Below are 22,047 nucleotides of genomic sequence, written 5' to 3'. Positions count from 1 at the left end.
TTCCCCAAACATAAACATATTTTTGTAGACATAACATCACAGAAGCTGCTCCTCCAAAACAAACAATAATAATCACTACTAATTACTGCATAACTTTGCTCTTCAAGGGCTGACATGGAATAAATATTCCGCTTGACTGAAAAGAAAAAACAAAATCACCAGAAGAAGTTTGTTTAGAAGAGAGAAAGTGATGACTGCAGTTATACATGCTACAAAATGCAATTTATTTTTACAGTATTCCCAGTAATTAAATACTCAGCTTGAAGAATGTAATGAAATACAGGGGAAAATGCATTTTGGGTCAGATTTTCTGTGTTTTACACACTCGGATGTGTAAGATTTGTACTATGGATCTGCATGTTCTGCTGCAGATACTGTCGCGCTCTAGAACCCTTTTGTCGTTAAAACTTTTCATGCATAAAACATCTTTTCCAACATTGCCCCTAAACTGTGTTGTCCTTAGTCCTCCCAACTGCTAACATGACATGTATCTGATGAGTGAATGATAAGTTTTCCAAATAAAACTGATCACAAAGCGCTTTGTGTTTTCAAATGAAAGTGTGAAGTTTATAGTCATCTATGGTCTCACTGCACCAAGATATGAGTAATAAAGTAATGAGGGTTTGTAGTAATTGTATTTTAATTACCGAAATTTGAACTGTAATTCCTTATGTAACTCTGTCGCTGACAAAAGTAATTAAATTACAGTAATTCATTACCCCCAACACTGTCAGCAACTAGGTTCTGGGGTTTATTAATTTAATGTCCGAGCTCACCACAAGCACCACACCCCTGTGCCGCCTATCTCATCAATTCAGCAGCATCTGCATGGGGCCAAAGGCACGGGACTTTCCTGAGGAATGTAAACTTGGATTACATTATTAAAGTGTGTGAAACTTTAAATCACTTTAGGACTTGCTCATGTTTGTATTAATATAGTTATAGAGCTGCAGCAAAAAAAAAAAGAAAAAAAGAAACCTAAGGTACTCCAAGCATTAAAATGTTGGCTTGAAAAGGGGAATTTGAAACTAAACAGTCTGCAGGGGATTTTATTCTTTTTAGCAACACATCATTACATCAAATCCAAGTATGTTTTTACAGATTTTAGTTCACAAAAATGATTGACTTTGCAATAAAAAAGTAAAAAAGATGTTTACCTCCACAGGATAAAATGATTTAAAGACCCATTCTGGTGAAAATCATGCTTCTAATGTTCCTCTGATGACAGAGGACATAAAAACAATTTCTACCGCTAAAGTTAGGTTGGGGGTGTGAGGGGCTAGCAGGGGAGTGTGTAAACAGAGAGCTCTCAGTTTTGGAAGATGGGAAGGGGTGGGGGGGTGGGGTTGCTCCGCACCAACAGTCCCTCCCAGAACTTTGAGGTGAATTACTAATGAATTCCTACCGCTCTATAGAAACTATATCCTTGAAATTGACAGGTATTTTTGATTTTGGATTTAAAATGGCATAATCATAATGAAAGCTTCCAATCAGATTGAACTAGTAGGTCCATCGTGAAAAATGTGTAAAGGACAAAAAAAAAGTATTTAGTGTAGTAGTAGTTTCTAAGTAGCATTTTTATCTAAACGAGTACTGTGTTAAGTCATTACAGTTAAAGCTTTTTCTAAACTTTTGCAGAAGCCTCCATTTTTGCAAACGCGCAGCTTTGCATGAAGTTCTCATATTTGAACCACATGGATATTTGACCACAAAAGCTGATAAAAAGGAAACTGAATAATACAGTTGCACAGCTGAAATAGGATATTTTTGTCTAGTATACCTATCTGTGTCCCACAAAACACAGCAACTGCTATAACTTGAGGTCATGTCTATGTTATTTGCTTGATGAATACTTGGTGGTTTTGACATTATCCTATACATTTATGTTTCCTCTCAGCAAAAGGCTCATTTGGTGAAAATGTTGCTTATTTCCTAGAGTTTTGAAAACCATCAAAGGTCGTGCATGTTTATGTTGTGTAGATGCATTTTTCCACCCACACGCTCTGGCTGTATTATCACAGTATTGCGCCCGCCTTCCACTGGGCTGTTTACACTTCACATATATACATGTTCAGCAAAACTGAAGGGGCCGAGCTTTGTGGCACAAAAATAATGTTCATGCTGCGTGTTTTCTCCATGCTGGTGGTGGTTTTGGCGATACCTCCGGGTTACTGAGTGCACGCAGAAACAGGAAGACAAAGGAAAGTACAAGGAACAACAACAGGGAGTGCAGAGTGCTGAGGAGGGCCACGGGGGTCGGAGGCGTAAATGAAATTTCATGAGCTAGCAGGAGGAGATAGAAGGAGATTTTACTGGAGGAGGAAACACAGGACTAACCAAAGCTATTAAACAGGAGCAAAGAATAAAGCAAATTTTCCTTTAAAAAAATTGTTATTTGTTATTTGTTAACCCTGATAAAGCAAGATTGTAAAAAAGAAGAAATGATGTGTCATGGTGCCTCTGTCAGCCCCGGCCCTCTCTGCTCTGCTCTGGAGGATTCCCAGCTGTTGCCACTCACCTCATCAGCCCTGCTGCCTTCTTAAGGAGATCCACAGCCAGTATTCGTTGCCGGTTCATTGCTCCTCCATGGTGCTTGTCAGGTCACTCAAGAGTAATTCTTGTTTAGTAATTGTGCCTTTTCGCCTCGCTTCCAGGACTTTATCACCACGAGTGCTACCTGGGATTCCTTCCGGAACGGTCCGTTCAATCCACGCTCGTCTCGTCAGCTGTTCATGCCCTCGCAGCCTTCACGGAAGCCCTTCACCCACGCCACGTCTTCCTGCCACTCACCTGCAATCTCGAACCGAAGATCCCGCCTTTGGAAAATCACCTGCAAGAAAAATAAATCAAACTACTTACCATAAAACTCTCCTGTTATCCTTCCGGTTCCAGCATCTGGGTCTGTTTCTAAGTCTCAAATACCATGACACTATGTTTACATTGCCTTTAGCAAGTGGCCACTTTGGTTCAAAAGTCTATATAAATGCGTAAATGCACGCTTCGGGATTTCACGTTCAAAACGCTCACGTTCTCATAGCTACACAAGTTTTAAGTGCCGTTTTCGAGCTCTACATAAAAAAAACGCAAGGCCATTGAACGCATGTTGCAAGTTAAACCAAGTAGAACCTTAACATGTCACAATGACAAAGTCTATTCTATTCTGCTCTTTTTTATTCTATTCTATGTGACAATCGTTTGAAAATTGATCATGAAGGAGAAATTAATGATTGTGGTTTGTGCCTGACTGGAATTTGATGACACCAAGTATTTTATATATCAGAATAGAGCTGTAAAAGTAAAAAGCTAGAACAAAATTGGCAAGATTTGCACCACTTTGACATTTCACATAAAAACTCATACAGGTCTTAGTCCGGTCTGGGTCCGCTGAGGGTCTTAAAGACAAGTGGCTACATCTTACAGGGACTTTGAGGGACATCATGAAAATGGTACCATTGTCGTGTAAGTGTATTGTAAAGTATTTATGAGGATAATGTACATTGCACACATTTATAACGTCCGAGTAGTGTTATCTTACTGTGCCCTTACATCTCACTCTAGTCATTAGTTTGTTGAGTACTGACTCGTCATTGGCCGCGGACAAAAACTGCATGCACGGGGTGTGCACGTGATACATACGTGCTCACACAGACTACACTCTGATTTTCTAAATTCCTCATTTTTAACAGTCAGGCTGCAACACAAGGAACTTGCAGATATCATGTGAACAGCACTAATGGGCTCCTGGCGCAGTCTGCAGGATTTAAGGGTTTGAAAAGCTAAAAATCCATCTGGTGTGCCTTGCTTACTTCACCCTTACTTACCATTTTGTGTTAAATGAGTATTAGCTACGACCTCTTGCCCACAGCATGCCCGTAAAGAAATGTCCATGAACATTTTTCCTTTCTGGTCTACAACTTGGATATTTGGTGTGAGTCTCCTGCGCATCCTGTACTTTTTTTCACCTGCAGACGACTTGTATCCACATTAAAGGGCAGTTATAACTAAGGTTTCTGTGTGTTGCCTACATATTCTGTGTGGTTAGCGTTTAAAACATTTGGGTTCCAATGTCCTTTTATTAGAAAAAAAGTCTCCAATGTATTTCAGTTAACCTTTTGCTTTTTTTAAGAAGGTCAAACCTGATTATCATTATTTGCAGTCTAAATGAAAATATTTGTTTAAAGGACAAACTATAACTCATCTCTGTATTTTTCATAGCCCTTTAGAAAGAAGGTTATATTTGAACTTAAACACACACATTGAATTTCAATTAAAGAGATAAAAAAAAAATTGTGATTGCAGGCTTTCCACTTGAAACACTTCAGCAACAATTTTCCTCATGAAATCTTCTACTGTAACATCAGTATTTGGTATTTTTTCCCCAAATTCCATTTCTGTAACCATGGGGTCCTTTTTTTATTTTCCCGTATCTCTGAGAAACCGGCAAACATTCAATGCCTACTTTTTGTGTACCTCCACAGTAAAGACGCTGTGGATTATGGAAGCGATTGTGTAGCATAAATAAAAAGAAAAGTCAAAACCAGAAATGCTTTTTCAGTTTCAAAATGAAGCTGCATTTTTTGACTCAAAATTAAAATTAAAAAGCAATCCACCAAAATGCTTTTTCATTTCCTACCTCAACAGTGTCACTTAATATAAATGATAATAAAAATGGTATTTGACATTTCATTTTCAAAATGTTCTCTAATAAATGTGTAGCATAATTCATTTAGAAATGTCTAATTTGACAATTAAAATGGATTAACAGAAATGCTTTTTGATTTTCAAAATGTAACTGCATGAAATGACTCAAAATTAAAATGAAAAAGCAATATTTCAAAGTGCTTTTTCATTTTATACTTAAAACCGCTTATTGTGTGTCATAATTAAAATGAAAATGCAAAGAGGGGATTGCATTTGCATTTTCACATCCACCCTGCAAAATCTGTAGCAAAATTCATTAACAGTGAGCATTTCCAGAGGGGAGGCGGGGCGATGACGTCAGTGCTTTCTCTGTGTGTCCGCCTGCTAAGAGACGCACATGTTAGGAGCAGTGGAGATTTCTGTTAGCGGCAGAGAAGACGGCTCTGAGTTGGTTGTGAACTCCTGATGAGTTTACACAGCTTCTCAGGACTACGTAGCAGTATGTCCGCCTTTTGCGATCCTCATTCGGACGCACCGCGGACAAGCTTTTGTTCTTCGGACCGCCAACTGCTTTCACATAGCGGAGCGCGAAGCTCCCAATCTTGATCGTTGAAGGCGGAAATGCTGCTGCGATCTGAGAAACCATCACATGAATTTGTGTTTCCAGTGGTGTCCAGAACAAAAATGAAGACTGATGTAATTACCACATATTTACAAATTTGCTTGCAGTTTTCGCAGTCCTGTTCAAAAACCGCTGGACCTGGACTGATCAAACCTGGATTCCTGGATCTTAATGCGAAAAATGCAGTGGAATGTTCCTTTAGTGCCTTCGCGAATCAGAAGCTGTGAATCGCAAGCCAACTTCAGCGGCTGGACACAGGAGAAAGCAGTGACGTCATCGTCCCGCCTCCTCGCTGGAAATGTCATGGTGCCTCTGTCAGACTCCTCCCCCCTCCCCTCTCTGCTTGGCTCATGATGCGACTCAGCTGCGACCACTTACCTCATCACCTGCCTGCCCACCTAAGGAGCTCCAAGATCAGCATTCCTCGCCAGTCCGTTGCCCCTGATGGTGGTTAACATGATCGTCACGTTCTTTGTCCTTGTTTCAAGCCTGTGCCTAAAATCTTGCTCTTACCTGTCTCCAGGAATTCATTGCCACGAGTGGTCGCCTGAGTCTGCAGCCTTTCCGGAACACAGCCTTGTCATTGCCTCCTCTCAAGCCACGAGCCTCTGCCGTTCCCTCAATCCACCACGAACCTCTGCCGAGCCTTCAGCCCTTCACGAGCTGCGGTCACAACCACCAGTGACGTCACGAGCCGACGTAAACCCTCCATCTTCATCGTGGGTCCTCCCCGGAGTCTGCCGCTTCACCAACAACCCTCTAAACCAAGATCTGAATATTAAACCCCTTCCAAACCATTACAGAACTCACCTGCGTCTTCTTCTGGGTTCCAGCATCTGGGTCTGTTTCGTTCCTTTAGCCATGACAGGAAATGCTTTTTCTAAATGAATATTGAGACAATATTCGCAGGGTGGATGTGAAAATGCAAATGCAATCCCCTCTTTGCATTTTTGTTTTAATTAAGACACAGAATAAGCGTTTTTAAGTATAAAATGAAGAATTGCTTTTTCATTTTAATTTTGAGTCATTTGATGCAGTTACATTTTGAAAATTAAAAAGCTTTTCTGTTAATCCATTTTAAATGTCAAATTAGACATTTCTAAATGAATTATGCTACACATTTACCAGAGAACTTTTTGAAAATGAAATGTCAAATACCATTTTCATTATCATTTTAATTAAGTGACAGAATAAGCTGTGTTGAGGAAGGAAATGAAAAAGCATTTTGGTGGATTGCTTTTTCATTTTAATTTTGAGTCAAAAAATGCAGCTTCATTTTGATAATGAAAAAGCATTTCTGGTTTTGACTTTTCTTATTTATGCTACACACGTTCCATAGCGGATGGATGGAAGCTAGATTTCTTGGTTCAGGACTTCAGCCTCATTCCTTATAAAAAACTTAAAAAAAAAAATCCACCTCTGTTCCATTATTCATTTGCTACTTCTGATTAGAAATTTAAATATATAATTTTAGGTGCATTGACACAAATAGAATAAGTTAGTTATAACTTTTATTGAATATTTGATTCTTGGACATCATTAAAAATACAAATCAACTGAAATAGAAATCATATCTTCAAACCCTAAAAAACCTATTTTAAACTGATGTTATTTCTATAAAAAAAACATAACTTTGTTAAAAAAAAATTGGAACTCGTGATGGAGGATTTAAACATTGATTATTATTATCAATCAATTCAAGGGTTATTTTCACTCACTGCAAACTATTTGATACTTGCAAAAATTTCAAATGTTGTTTTTAGACCTTCGAGATATTTGACCAGGTTTGAAGCTATTTCAACTTCTCGCTAATTCCAAGCTTTTCTCAGACACAGAAATTGCATTTTAGGAGTAAAATAAATGATGTCAGGAATTGTTTGTCCCATTAGGAGCTAGGTTCTAGAAATAAGGAAATAATTATTAAAATGAGTCAAAATCTTTTTCTTGAAAATAGAAAATAAATCTAAAGAAAACCCCCAAAAATAATAATGATAAAATAAAAGGATGCAATTGTCAAGTTAAATACATGGTGACATGTAAGACTGGCATTCATTGTCGTTTTTTGGGAAACCCACTAGACAGTGCGCTGAACCTTTTTTCTTCAATGATTTGTGATCTTCACTGGTGTCCATGGATTACATGAAATCTTTCCACCTTTATCATGATAGGGAGAACACGTCAATGCAAGGGTGGGGTCATCTAAGATAGCACAAAGGTTAAGAAAAGTTTCTAGTTTTAGGTTTAATGAGAATTTATCATGATGGGCCAACAAGATCAAATTTCCATTTCGTTCACAATTTGTTCTAAAATGAGTCATTTCCACTTATTAAGCTAGTTGTTTTTTTGTCACTGTAATCAAAATGCACTACAATTAGGTACGAAAACCCTTAAAAAACACAATAAAACTAGCAAAAAATATACTTTGTTATTGGGTTGTACAACATTTGCAGAAATTCTAACAGTCAACTTTTCTTTTTGAATACTTGTGTGGAACCCCTTAGTTTCTATATTTTTTACTTTAGATTTTTTATTATTTCTATATATTTTTCTTCCTATAATTTTTTATCATGAAATGTCTTGTTAAGTATAAACAATTCGTTGCACAGACAGATCATTGAACTACTTACTATTGATCCTCTTTCTAAGATTAGCTTTGTTTTCCTATTTTTGGCTACCTCTTTCTGCAGTCCTAAAATGAATTTCTTCCAATAATTTTACATGTTTGTTTTTTTTCACATTCACCATTTATACTCACATTGACTTTTGTTTTTTTGTGCTTCTTTTAAAAATGACAAACGCATATGAAAGAAAGAAGGAAAGAAAAACATTCAGCGAAGCACAATAGTTTTAGCCATATAAACCCATTAAATTAAATTAAATTACATTAAATAACTGACAGAAAATTCAAATTGTATGTATTTTTTTAAACCCTTGAATAAAATCCACAGAAAAAAATGCTATTTGGATAAATCAACTGTGCCACATTTGGCAAGTTGTTACTCAGAGCAATGTTAGTTTAAGATGCAAAAACATGGATGTTCCGGGAAAAAGCACCTTATTTACCTGTTGTCTCAAATTTGATCCACTCATTTTTCACATGCTGTAACTGTCTTATAACGAATTAATTGTTGACACATTTTGTGTTCCTTCAACAGCAAGTAATCATTAAACATATTAACTATAGTTGATTTGGTCTCACCATAAAGTTTGAAAAATTAGCAAAATTTCCCGCAAAAAAGTGTTTTTCATTTCATGCATTTCATGGAAGCAGTGAAACAATGAGGAAACTGTATGAAATGCCCTTCTACTGCTCCTAGTGGAATGACGATGCACTACAGGGACACAGTTCCAGTCGGTGGGTTTTTATGGAGAGTTTTGATCATGCTACTGAGATGGGGTGTGTATGAGAAATGAGCGTATCAAACATGATAAAAATGGTTATATAGGGTTAAGTGACTTTCAGAATAATGTTTTGTGGGTGGAGAAACACAAAGCAACATTAACTGTGGGTCCAAGGCCAGCAAGCAGAGCAAGCCTGAGGTATCTGAAACGATTGAAGCCAACTCAGGCGCTCTGGGGAGAGAACATAGACGGGCCAGAATATTTTGACATTTCCACATGTTTCGCCAACTTGAATGCAAAGTGGTTAAATTCACGGGGATATTCAAATCATGTGGGTTTAAAGAAAAAGATGAATGCAGGAACTGTGCAGTTCTGCCAACCCTGAACTAAGCCACTCTGATCCGGTGTCGGAGACAAGTCGCACTCGGCAGCACAGCTGGAAAAGATGGCCTTTGTTCTAATTATTGCTCATTAAACAGCCCTGAGATGGACTAATTAGTGGTTTCCACAAAACTGTGCCTTTTTATGCCTGAAAATAAAACTCACACATGGAGGAAGTCTCCTGAATCACAAAAAGCTTGTACATAGATGTCACTAAACATGCCTCAAACTGATTAATCTACATTTATGTTCAAAACTTCCTTCCATTTGCAGAAAATCTGTTACAAATCTTTCTTAACACACTCAAAAAAAACATTCAAGTCCTCTTTCATGCAACACAAGTCCTGTTTGTTTTATTTAAATATATTTATTTTAAAAATATGTATCTACATTTAATTGACCTAACATAAAATGTATTAATAGTTTCACCCATAAACTCCATTTATCCAAAATAAATGAGTTGTATTAAGGGGGCATGCTATGCGCATGTGCTGTGGCTGCAACGGAATTGAGGCACTCCCTTTTTCACGTGCAAATTCATTTATCGGTGATTATTCTTTTATTGGTTGAATGTTTTTCTGTTTCTCTTTATTTATTCTTCCTATTGTATCTTCCGCCGTTTTTCGGCTACAATTTTTCACCTATTTCAACCATTCAACTATTAAAATGTTCAGCTCTGTCGTCTAATGCCTGCTATGACTTTTGGTCCTTTAAATCCTTCGACTTTTCGAAGAGAGAAAACTTTCGTTCGTGTTTTTCCACGTAAAAAAACGTACTGTGGCTTGGAATCGTTTCAACTCAGTTTCTCCAAATAAGCTTATACACGACGAACCTCATTTATAAAGAAAATCATTCTATATGGTTATACTGGCAAGTGTAAGTAGCCACAGAAGAGTTAGCTCAGTGGATCAGTCAATGGCATCTACATGTCTTCTAGGTTTGAGACTAGTGTCACACAATGTTTTTTGCCTTGCCTTCTTTTGCAGTAAGTAAGTAAGTTTCATTAAGTTAATGGATTTCTTTCTGTTTGGCTTTTTGTGATAAAATTGAGTTCGACTAACTCAATTATATTCCATTACATGGGAGAATTTTCTTTGAGTTGGGGCTACTCCTATTTATTGGATGGAAATCCTGCCCACAATTAAATTGAGTTCATCCAATGAGTTATTTGTTTGAGTGCAGCTAATTTACAGTCATACACAGAGGCAGAAGAACCTTTGGATGAATGTATTTTTGTGTATTCTGATCCATCTTAAAGGTTTTCTGGTCTTTTCCCTCACAAGACAGTTGAAGAGATGTTTTGATGCAGCAGTTTATTGAAAATAAACGCAATTTCAAACAGTGAAGATAAACTTTAAAGAAGTCCTTACATAAGATCAGACAAAAATTTGGGGAAAAAAAAATTAGGGGTAAAGGCATGGGATTGTTAAAGCTTTTTTTTTTTTCTTGTAAAATAAAATTACTGGTACATTGTTTAATGTCACAAGAACGGGCGCATGGTTGGATCCAATTGCAGCAGGTTTATTAGTTCACATTAGTTTACATTAAAACTCTCCATGGCTGTGTACGAAGTCCCATCCTAACTACGAAAAAAACGATATAGTGCGAGACTATCAGATTTTAAAAGCAATTCAGACACCATGTTCGCTTCTTTTCCTTTTCCTTTTTAATGACGAGTATGATGTCACAGAATTCACAAAGTGAAAATGTAATAGCTATCAGCATTTTACTATGGCTAATGACGAATCCACTGAGTTCTGATGATGAACACGTTGATGGTTTATTAAAAATACATTGACTTTTTTTTTCTTTTAGCTAAAATTGTTTAAACGCAATGCATTTTGGTCTATACTCTTCAATCTAGTGAGCATCGATGCACACTGGTTTTTCGCAGACACTTCTGGAAAAATTTGTGGGCACTCCATTTTGGAAAATTAATTCGGACAGCGTTACAACATGGTGAACGCACTATACAGTGCACCATATAGTGAGTAGTGAAGGACCTCAGACATAGCCAGACATGAATCACTGAACAGAGGAAGAGAGGAAGATTAGCTTTTTGACTTTTACAAGCTGTTGTCTGCTGTCTGAAGTCTTGAGCCCAGAAATGTAGTCTCCACTTTTTGTTCAATTTATTTTTTAAAGGAAAACTTAATTAATTAATCTCACAACTGGACAGAAACAATCCCTGAAAAACTATCTTTTATTAAAGTCTGTCACATGAATTTATTACTCTAACTTGATTATAACTCTGGAATGCTCTCTCCTTTTCTGTGAGGTCTACCAGAACCAGCCATTTTTAAAAACTCATCTTTTTACTCAGGCTTTTGACTCCAGCGAGCAGATCTAGTGGGCCAGTTGTTAACTTTTATTGTTCATTTCAATCATTCTGTAATTGCTTGTATTGTTTTATTTTATTATTATTGTTTCCTTTATTGTATTTTATTGTTCAGTGATTTTGCTGAACAAAAATAATAATTTAATTTAATTTTATGTTCGGCACTTTGGTTGCTCCTGCTTTTACAAGTGCTATGCAAATATTACAATTGATTGATTAACTTTAAATTTACTTTAAAAAAACACCTAAACACCTAAAAACAACTAATACACAAAATGTAAAGAAAATGCTCTGTCATTGTGAATGTAGCAAACATCCAAAGCTTCGTTTATGAAAACAATGGAATTAACATTTCCCATCTGCATTTTCTTTGTTTGCTCAAGCATGGAAAAAACTCCATTAGATCCAGCTTTCATGAAACACAAATTTTGCTTGAATTATGGACAATAACAAGCATCGACTTGAAATTGGGATGTTAATCTGCAAGGTTTGTGTGATCAACTGTAGATTCTAAAAAAAAAAAAATGTCTCCTGTTCACCCCTGGAATGGCTTTTTGTTAAGGTTTTACCAACTTATTATAAATATCAGTTTAAATGATTCTTAAAGAATTCCAGCAAACCTCGACCCGCCAGCAATTCTCTTTTCATCAAAATTCTTGTATCAGTTGCGTTCTACTGATAGAAAATAAAAATTCTCAATAAAGTTATGTCGCCTATGTAAAACATGGGGAAGGGGGGGGGGGCATTTTAATGTTTACTTTAGTAACAAAATACAAAACTCAGGTTTTGATCACAAACCGTTTGATCCAAATTAAACAATTGTCAGTCATTTAGGAGGTTAATGGAGCACCATAGCAGATCAAACTGACCATTTGCACTTATTTGCACAACTTCAAACCCACCGTTACGTCAAGACCTCACATCTGTACTGACCATAGAGCTCACTGCACCTTTTCCAGCTGTTTACGTGGATTTCAGTGTTATTGTGAACTGCTGCCATCTCTGCAGCTGAAACATTCCTGGATCCAAAGGGGAAAACTGAAATACACAGATGCCCTGCAGAAAACTGTATGTTATACAACTGTTCTTTATTAAGTCCACCCATGTATTACATTTACAAACATTTGGATTTTTATCAGCCACGTAGAAAAGTTATTCCACTGAAAGTTTCCACATCCTTAGAAAAATATCCTTTTTCTGTCTCTGCATTCAATTTTTGTTTTGCATTTTGCAGCATGCAGAGATGTATTCCATTTTTTTTTTTTTTTTGGTGTCACAGAAAAAAACTAATGTAAGTGAATGTATTCAGTGTAGAAAATGATCAGTTATTTTGGATTTCTGGCTACACAGGAGAACAAAAATGGTCGAGAACATTGAGTTTCAGCCGCTGGTACTTTTGGTACATTCTCCTCAGTGAATGCCAACACACAGGTGCTGCTCCTGATAATAATAATAAAAAAAAAGTCCTAAAATATTCTGTCATTCGGAGCATATCTTTAGGATTTGACGTTGCTTCATACACTTTCAAAAAAATCCCCTACAGCAGGATCCAGTTTAAGGCTTTCTGCTCTCTGCACCTCAGCAACAACAAGCCACAAACGTCCCAACAGTTGAGTTGAATGTGCTGCACAGGTGAAAACAAGAAAAACTCAACTTTAGGTCAAGACTTTGGAGCATCGGTCTTTGCTGAGCCACTTGATCAAATTTAGAGAAGTTTCTGCTCAAAATAACTTCTTATCTAAGATAGAACTAAAACAAAAGCTTCACAGTTTAATTGGGGGAACTGAAGCTGAACATAGAGTCATAATTCCTAAAAAAATTTACTATCCATCCATGTATTTTCTATAACTCATTCTGAGTAACAGAGGTTGCTGGGGAGCTTCCCATGCTGTTGATTGGCCTGTAGTCCCCCTCCAGGCCTAATCCATTGCACACAGACATCACATCTTTATACTCACTTATAGGGAAATTTAGAGCCACTGCGATCATATCTTCATCTAAAAGTGCTCTTTTCATCATGATTATGCCCTTTTTAGCCTAAATTAAAAAACCTGTGTCGTTTTTAGGACAAAGTTTCTGCAGAGCGGAAATAGTTCAATAGAAATTCGCCATTCGAAACCAGATCAGACGAGGAAAAAAAGACGTTCATTGATTTGGTTGCCTACAGGTGGATGAATCTGAATGGAGCGAGGAAAGTGCATATTTTCTGTCACAAAAATGAATCTTTTCAAAAAACTTTTTTCATTGTCTGATCCTGATTGACACCAACTTGATAAAGAAATATTATGAAATTAAAATGTTTGGCATAAATATCTTAATATACGTCCTCCATGTTCAGAAAAATACCACCGAAACATGTTTAAAAACACTAAAGTACAATTCTCATTGGCAGATTGCGGACTATGGGAGTAAAACTGGAAGCACATGAAGAACACGCAAACACACAAAAAAGATGAGCTGTGTTAAAATCCAAACCCCAACCTTCTTCTAGTGAGGCACACTGTCAGAAAAAAGGGTACGGTTGGGGTACATTTGTGAACACTTAGGGTACAAATGGTGAATTTGTACCCTAAGTGAGTCATAATTACACCTTAGGGTACTCATATGTACCATTTAAGGATAAAAAAGGTACAAATATGTTTCCAACCATCAGAGGGCCCATATTTGGACCCTTTATTCCACAAACAAAGGTACAATCACTTGTGTGACAAAAGTAATAATTCAAAGTGTATGAAACGTCACCCAAAATCATTTAATACGTTTTTGGTTATTTGGAAAAGATGCACAAAATAACCAAATATATTTAAGAGACCACACATCTTTTATGACTAGTTCTGATCAGTACACAAGCACATTATATTTTATTGATTGTGCAGAGCATCAAGATAATAACTTTTAAACATGTATTAGTGTGAGCCTGGTTTTTTTTTTTACTTATATAAGAGCTGTTTTAAGTTTTACCTTTAATTTAGAGCAAAAGCACAATGTAGACAAAATTATTTGATGTTTTTAACCTTATATGGTGTACTTTAACTTGGCCTAAGTTCAATTTAAATTTCTAGTCTTTGAGCTGTTAATTTAAGTTTTTTTTTTTCTAATCATACATTCTCATAAAAAAGTAAATTTCTCTGTTACTACGTTACATTAAGTGTACATATTAGTACCTTTTAGCTTTTGTACCTACACAGGAAAAATGAGAGAGTACTTTTTTCGGAGCTACCATAAGTAATTTTTATTTAAGTAGGTTTAAAAACGTAGAGGAAATATGTTGGAGTAAACCAGCGAGACCACGCCCACTCTACTTTCTTAAGTTTCGTTTCTTCCGCCATTTTGTTATCCCGCAGCGGCCGGAGGAAGATAGAGGCTGTGACTGAGGTAAGTCTGCTAATTGCTCAAAAATAAGTTGGAAACTTGTTTTAAGCGGGTTCGGTTATTTTATCTGTAAGGAATAACTTTTGTGTAGTGGAATGCTGCTATTCCACTGTGTATGTGCCTGTGAGGAGATTGCAAACTACGAGCAGGAGTTAGTTTGCTAGTATAGTAACGGTTAGCCTCAGCCGTTTGAAGTTCAGCTAAATGCAGCCATTAAATAAATTAAGCTGTTGTTTTTATTGGTGTTGTACCGCATTCCGTTAAATACATTGAAATATATACATTTTATCACTAGATAATTCTGTCGCCGTTTTACCGATGTACGCTGGCGTTGATGCAGCGTTTGTTGTTGCCTACCCCCCCCCCCTTTTTTTTCTTTCTGTCTTTCTTAGTAAGGAAGCCAGCTACTTTTGAAACGACCAGCTCCATAATTCCTACTGATATTTATCAGGTCCGTCGAATTCAATGCGTTAATCATTTTAATCTGTAATGTGTAGGAGTCCAATAACTTCTTTTTTTTTACACCGCAGTATGGCGGTCCTTCCCATTTATATGTCAGCCTGCCGTAGCTGCTGTGCGCGCGCAGCCACCATTTCTCGAATGCAAGACAGTGACAGAGACTGTTTAGGTTGTCATGATCGCTCATTGTTGGTCAAGCGAAGTTTACACTGTGTTGTTGATTTTGATCATTCTCCTGCAGATTATTTTTTTTAAATGGAGGTCCGTGATTCCAGATACTCGTCACGATTTCCCATACCAAAAACTCATCTATCTTCCACTTTCGGCTTCTCCCATCAGGGGTCGCCACAGCGAACAAGTCGCATGGTAAATTTGGCAATGTTTTACGCCGGATGCCCTTCCTGACGCAACCTTCTCAAACCGGGCTTGGAACCGGCACAGAGGTAGAGAAGGGAACAGGGAGCAGCCCGGAGTCGAACCCTGGTTTCACGGACGGAAGGCGCCGCAAACCAGCACGAGCTAAACCGGCTCCACCAAAAACTCATCTATAAACCAGGAAAAAATAATTTTTTTTAAATGAAATTCCAAGAAATAAATCTGTAGGTCCTTAGAAGCCAGTGCATTGTCGTCAGTGTTTTTTTTTTTTTTTTAGCAGTTCTGCAAATTCTGCAACATTGCTGTGGCAGCTAGTGTGAACTGTATATTTGCCATTACTATTTTAAAATGTATTAATTTATTTGGAACAGGGCTTAGATCTGAATAAATGCTTTGTTGGTACCTTTTGGTGTTTTAATGTTGTTTTTTTTGTAATATATTTTTTTTTCCCACCAGGAAAGATGCAAGCTGTGCGTGAACATGTCGAACGCCAAAAAAAAAATAATGTTTTGAAGTTCAGCTGACCTACGAATTCTTTTGGGAATGCGGTGAGTGGAAACATCACAATTTCCAGCATTTTTCTTTACAGGAATCAGTCAACTTTGTGGATAAACTGTCAGCTGTGATGCAAACAGATTTTTTTTAATTGCTTCTTAATTTAAAGATAATTTCTGTGCTGTATTCTAAACATAATTTTGCTGTGTTCACAGCTGCCAAAAAGTTGAACATCCCAACCTTGGACTTGAAAGTGTTTGATGACTCAAAGACAGAAGTTGAGCAGGTTTTTGATCTCCTGTTGAAAAACCCAAACTGTGGTGTGTTGGAAATTTGTCTGGCCGAAGATACAAATCCAGAAGGTGAAGTTTTTCATTTAAATTGTAATTTATCTATTTTGTTTTGAATGGTTTTGGGTAAATTCCCCTTTGATGCCTGAATTTATTTCCAAGGGAAATAATCTGTGTTTTTGCTTTCAAGTACATGCTAAATTAAGAACATTTTTGAGCTGAAGAGCATCAATAGGAGTCTAAGGGTTAATGATTTATTTGACAGGATAGTGTGGGGAACAAAACACGGGCAAATAAGTATGAGTTTTTTTATCCTATTGCTGTCTTAGACAAGATAACAAATCTGCTAAACTGTTAAGTCGGTCAGTATTTAAAAATCTTTGTTTTTACTTTTTTTGTTTTTGCTATCATACTAATTTAAATATTACAGTAACTGAAAGCTTTAATACTTTGACAGATCAGCCGAGTCGTCCTGTAAAGAGCTGCAATACCAGTTCAAGTGGAGATACTGAAGTGGACTCAGATGACACAATAATATTACAACACAGTCCTACAACAAGACGAAGAGTTGAAGACACCTCTCTTGCCAAAGTAAGTAAATAATCTTTTCACAAAGTCATTTCAAGCATTCAAAGTCAGGCTGTCTTTTCGATTCAGTTTAGTTGTCAAACAGTGCAGTAAGGCAGATCATCCAAACTAGTTTAAAGTTTTCTAGGGAAACAGCAGATTGCACCGAGTAAGTCACAACACAATGAATACATTCTGGAATACTGTCCTCATCATACAAACATATAATTCTTCTGTATTTCCTTCAACAAAGCTCTGCATAATTAACAAGATATTGACTATACGGGCGACAGTGGCTCAGTGACCGAAGGGTTGGCGGTTCGATCCCCGCTCCCACCAGCCAAAAAATGTTTTCAATATAATTGAAAACATTTCAATTTCAAAACATTTCAATATAATTGAAAACATTTCAATTTTTTCAATTATATTGAAAAAATGTTTTCAATATAATTGAAAATATTTTTTAATAATATAATAATAATATAATTATTATTATACAAAGGCAGACATTGATTATGCAGTTTTTGAGGGGGAAAAATGTTTTCTGGGACATGGTTTCTGCAGTTCAATTGGAATTCGCCTTCAAGTTCTTGACAGGACTGTTTTGCAGAGTTAACCGGCCTTAACTTCCCATCATGCCATTGTTTACGCTCCCGTTACCTTACAGTCCCTCACAACCCCCAAGCAACAGAATTGGCGTGCAATATTGGAGCTATCCAGCCTTCTAGATGTGAGCCAGATGCCAACTCAGACGAGGAGAATGAAGACAAGCGGAGCAGGGAGCTTGTGGCCTGCCAAATGTAGCTTGTACGTAACAACTACAAGCTTTCTCAAATTACATCTTTTCATCTGCTCCTGATTCATCCCAATTTGAGAAAATAAATATTCAGAAACAGTTTTATTCTTAAATCTTATAACAATATGTCATCATAAAAATGCTACATTTTAAAAAATAACTTTCATTTGAGTGGGTCCCCCATTTTTAACATGTCACAGTATTTTTCTCATGATGGGCACGTTTAAAAGAACACGTTTAAAACTGCACATCTGAGTATTCACTCAAATTGGGACGAATCAGGAACAGACAAAATAAATGCAGTTTGAGGAAGCTCTCTATTGTGACGCACCACATGAAGGTGTCAGAGTACCTCTGCTCTGCTGTATTCTGATGCGTCCACTTGCAGACAAACAGATCCATTAACATCTTCATCATACTTGTCTGAGCTTGATCTAAACTATGGCCGGAAAGCTTCAATATTGCTCACCATTTTGGTTTCACCACTAATGTTAGTTTTAGGTTGGAAGGACTGTAAGCTAGAGGGAGAGGGCGTAAACAAAGGGATGATCGGACATCAGCAGAGGGTAACTACTGTGTCAATAGCCCCGCCTACAACTCAGAAGTTAATTTCTGATCAACTCCAAACCACTCTGCACAAACTGTCTTTAAACATCATCTCAAAGTGCTTTAACCCCGGTAATCAGTGCTTGCAGTTGTATTTTTTATTATTAATATGGACTTTTAAATTTGATCCAATAGGTGGTTGCTGTCATTGGTGAGGATGCATCATCCGTTGAAGGTCATGTGAATGTCCTGCATATCCAGTACAGCAAGGTGCGAGAGGATATACTAAAGAAGTACCCTTTCTTGAAGACAACCTCAGGGGTCAGTGACATTTTAAATCAGTTCTCAGCTTAAAATAAATTTTGAATGTTAATATAAGCTGAGACATCTGCTGACCATTAACAGCTTTAACTTAATTGTAAAAACATTGTAATTTTCTAAACCCATATATAAATATATAGTCATTCAAGCCATGTAATATTTATACAATGAGATAACTAAAGGGAAATGGCAATGAAAGAGGCAACAAAGAATATTAGAATTTTTTATGTCTTTTGTTTGTTTTAGTTAAAGTGAATGATTAATTTTCTAATTTTTTCTATTTTCAGTTGTTTGATGTTGACCGAATGCATCCATCACCTGTCATTTTAAGCCAGCGCTTCAAGGACGGCGTTTACCAGTATTGTGCCAAAGGTGTTTGAGCTTGTTCAAAGAAAAGCTCCATTAGCCAAAGTCTCCAAAGAAGCAAGAGAAGAGATGCTTGCAGAGGATCTAATAGGTATTGACATAAAACGTAATCCTTGGTAACCTTTAGTGTGTTTTATAGTTCTTCTTTTTAGAATTCGTATCAATATTATCTTATCACATTTATGCATTTTATTATTTAAATTATGCATTTAAACTTGGTTATAAGTTTACTTTTTTACTATCTATTTTTAGAAAATGTAGAATGCAGTAGAAAGATGTACTTAAAATGAGGTCTAATGCTTCTTTTGTTAATGTCACAAGTTTTAATTCATGGTTTAAAAATGGTAACTGAAGTGCTATGTGCTGTTTACAATTGATCAAATGTTAAGGTTATAGTTACAATGAATGCAATGTGAACTGAAGGAAAAATATAGATTTTTCATTATTGTAAAATTGCTAATAATTGTAAATATATGCATCCTGTTGTGACACTGTACATACTGTGTAATGTCAGCATTGTAATTGTTTTGAATGTTTAATAAATGTGATAAACAGTATACTGGTCTTTTAATGTGCTGTATCTGGTACAAATTTGCCATCAAAGGGTACAAAAGGTTTGTCACTGGGGCAGTACCCTTAAAAGAACAAATTTGTACCTTTTTTTTAAAGGTACATTATGGTACCATAGCACTATAGGGTACAATTTAGTCCACAGAGGTACATATTTGCCTTTGAAAGGTACATACTGGAAGGGTACAGATACGTACCAATATGAAAGGGTACAACATTTGTACCCTTGAGGGTACTGCCCCAGTGACAAGCCATTGTACCTCTAAAGGTACAAATTTTGCACATTTTTTCTGACAGTGCAGCAGTGCAAACCAAAAGCCAAATGCTAACAAGACTTGATCATAAACAATAAAAAGCTTATTGTATGATTTAAATTTAAAATAGTTTCTTTTCAAATAGTGAAACACTTTTATTGTAAAAGGAAAGAAAAAAAAAACCTTTGTGGAAATTAGAATTTAAAAAAATGTGTCATGGTTTGTCAAAAGTTCAGAGTGACCCAGATGCTGTAACCCAGAAGGAGACTAGGACAATAAGGTGAGTTAAGAAGTCTTTATTTAGAAAGGTGAGTCTTAGGCTTCTTTCCAACAGGGGCGCAGCAGCTGGCTGGAGGAGAGCAGCAGCAGGATTCCAGACGAGGGACAGCGTGGAACCAGGGGACAGCGACCAGGTGAGATCCAGAGTAGAGTATTCCTGAGTCAGAGACGATAGGGGCAATTAGTAACATGAAGCTTGGTAAACAGGACAAGAACTTGAGCAAGTCAGACTAAGCACCGTGGGAGGAAAACGAACTGGCGTCGAGTGGAGGTCCAGGAACTCCTTAAGAGGCCATGGTGGTGATGAGGGTAAGTGGAGACAGCTGGTCGCGTCCGGAGCAGAGCAGGCAGGGGAGGGGGAGAGCAGCTGGCAGAGGCACCATGTCAAAATGGACAAATCACCTTCAAATGTGGTGAAGTTATTGGTTATGTCTAAATTCCCTCACAACTCTCTAACTCCTAAATGCCTTTATTGTGTCAGACTTTCCAGTCCCCTGAATGGAATTCAATTTTTTAATATGTTGTCACCCACAAAATGCTAAAAAATAGGAACATTTTGCATAGGCTATTTATGAATCCACTGTGTTCTGATGTGTTTTCCACAAGCAGTCACCAAACTTAACGGCCATTAATATAAACGCATTGAGTGCGGCTCAATGACACAGACTCTGTACCCCTGTTGGGAATTGGACTTCTTGCTGCTCCTTTACTCCTTTTATTTTACCTAACCCCCTTCTATTTATAAAATGCATCATTGTGCAATTACATATTTGCATACTTTGACCATCTCCCATCTTTGCACTATTGATGTTTTCAGTTTGTTTTTGAGCTGCTTGTTACAATTTACAATTGTAATGACAAAAAAATGATTCTGATGAAAACTTAGAGGATCTATGAACAATATTTGTTTTCAAGTGAAAAATTGTTCAGATGCAATGCATTGTGGTCTTATTTCCCAAATAGTGAGCATCAATGCACACTATTTTCTAGGAAATTTTGAAATGGAAGATTTGGACATCTTGAAAAATGGCGAAAAGCCTAAAGTAGTGAGGGAATTCAGACACGACGACTTTCATTCTGAAAGTAGTCATATATGATGTGTGACTACAGCAGCTTTGCCTTTTGGATTTATGCAAATGTTTGAAATATTTTGCTTTATTTAGAAGCTTTGGACTTATTCTGATGTGCGGAGGCAGCTATTTGTTGTTGAGTTAATAAACGTCATGTTGTGATTTATTTCCCTGGAGTTTTAATGCATTTTACTTTTGTCCTGGCAGAAAATGTCTGTTTTTTTATTTTTATTCTTTTACTTATTTTTCTCCCAACATTTAGGCTTTAGGAGCTCATATTCTGCAACAACATATGGGGCTGAGTGTAAAGAAACTTAAAATTCTGCAGAGGACTGTAACCCCCGGATGAACTCTACATCATCCAGAGTGGGCTTTAGTGGTGACCCTCAGAGGACCATGCTCTTCTTTTTGAATGCAGTAGGAATAGAAAATAGCTCTCAGTCTTTTCTAACAGCTACTAGAAATATTTTGAAACAGTAAATAGATCTTCTATAAATCCTGAGCAGACAGTGCTGAATGAGACTTTCGAATAATCTTTGTTACATATTCTTGCGGGTTTAGTTTAGTTAGCAGGTGGGCTTGCAATGAAGGCTTTTGACTAAAATCAATTGTCCTTAAATCAGTTTTCTATCTTCTGAGTTGTGTGCGTTTTGGGCTGTATACATGTGATGCTTCTCTTTTTATACAAGAAATCATAGCTTCACTTAAATTGTTATAGCTTCAAGTTCCACTCCAATCATCTTTTGATCTATTTTTGAAGTGTTTCTGGTGGACTTTTATTTATGAATATACAATTTTTTTGTTTTGTCTATTTCAAACCGTTGTGTTTATTTACATTTTGTGTTTGAAATAAAAAAAAATTAGCTTGTTGTCAAATTTTAAGAAAAATAAAAAAAAAATCTGAATTTCTAGGAAATTCATGAACTCCCCACGAGTTCAAGAAAAAAATCCCCCCTGAGTCGG

The 22,047-nt window shown here is 36.7% G+C and overlaps 1 long non-coding RNA gene across 5 annotated transcripts; it reads left to right on the top strand.

Moving 5' to 3' along the window:
- The first annotated feature begins 13,819 nt into the window (after positions 1-13,819).
- On the top strand, positions 13,820-19,468 carry LOC144984409 (uncharacterized). 5 transcript variants are annotated; one of them, XR_013648057.1, is made up of 7 exons: positions 13,820-14,699; positions 15,089-15,147; positions 15,227-16,078; positions 16,241-16,387; positions 16,773-16,906; positions 18,420-18,545; positions 18,833-19,468. It is a non-coding gene; the product is annotated as an uncharacterized LOC144984409 (long non-coding RNA). The 5 variants fall into 5 exon arrangements; XR_013648059.1 differs by having other exon boundaries at positions 15,089-15,754; positions 15,987-16,078; XR_013648060.1 differs by lacking the exon at positions 15,089-15,147 and having other exon boundaries at positions 15,397-16,078.
- The last annotated feature ends 2,579 nt before the right edge of the window (positions 19,469-22,047 follow it).

The sequence above is a fragment of the Oryzias latipes genome, chromosome 16 (assembly GCF_053564925.1).
Source record: "Oryzias latipes strain Hd-rR chromosome 16, Olatipes_Hd-rR_3.1".
Lineage (NCBI taxonomy): Eukaryota > Metazoa > Chordata > Actinopteri > Beloniformes > Adrianichthyidae > Oryzias > Oryzias latipes.
This window is presented reverse-complemented; position numbering and strand designations above follow the sequence as displayed.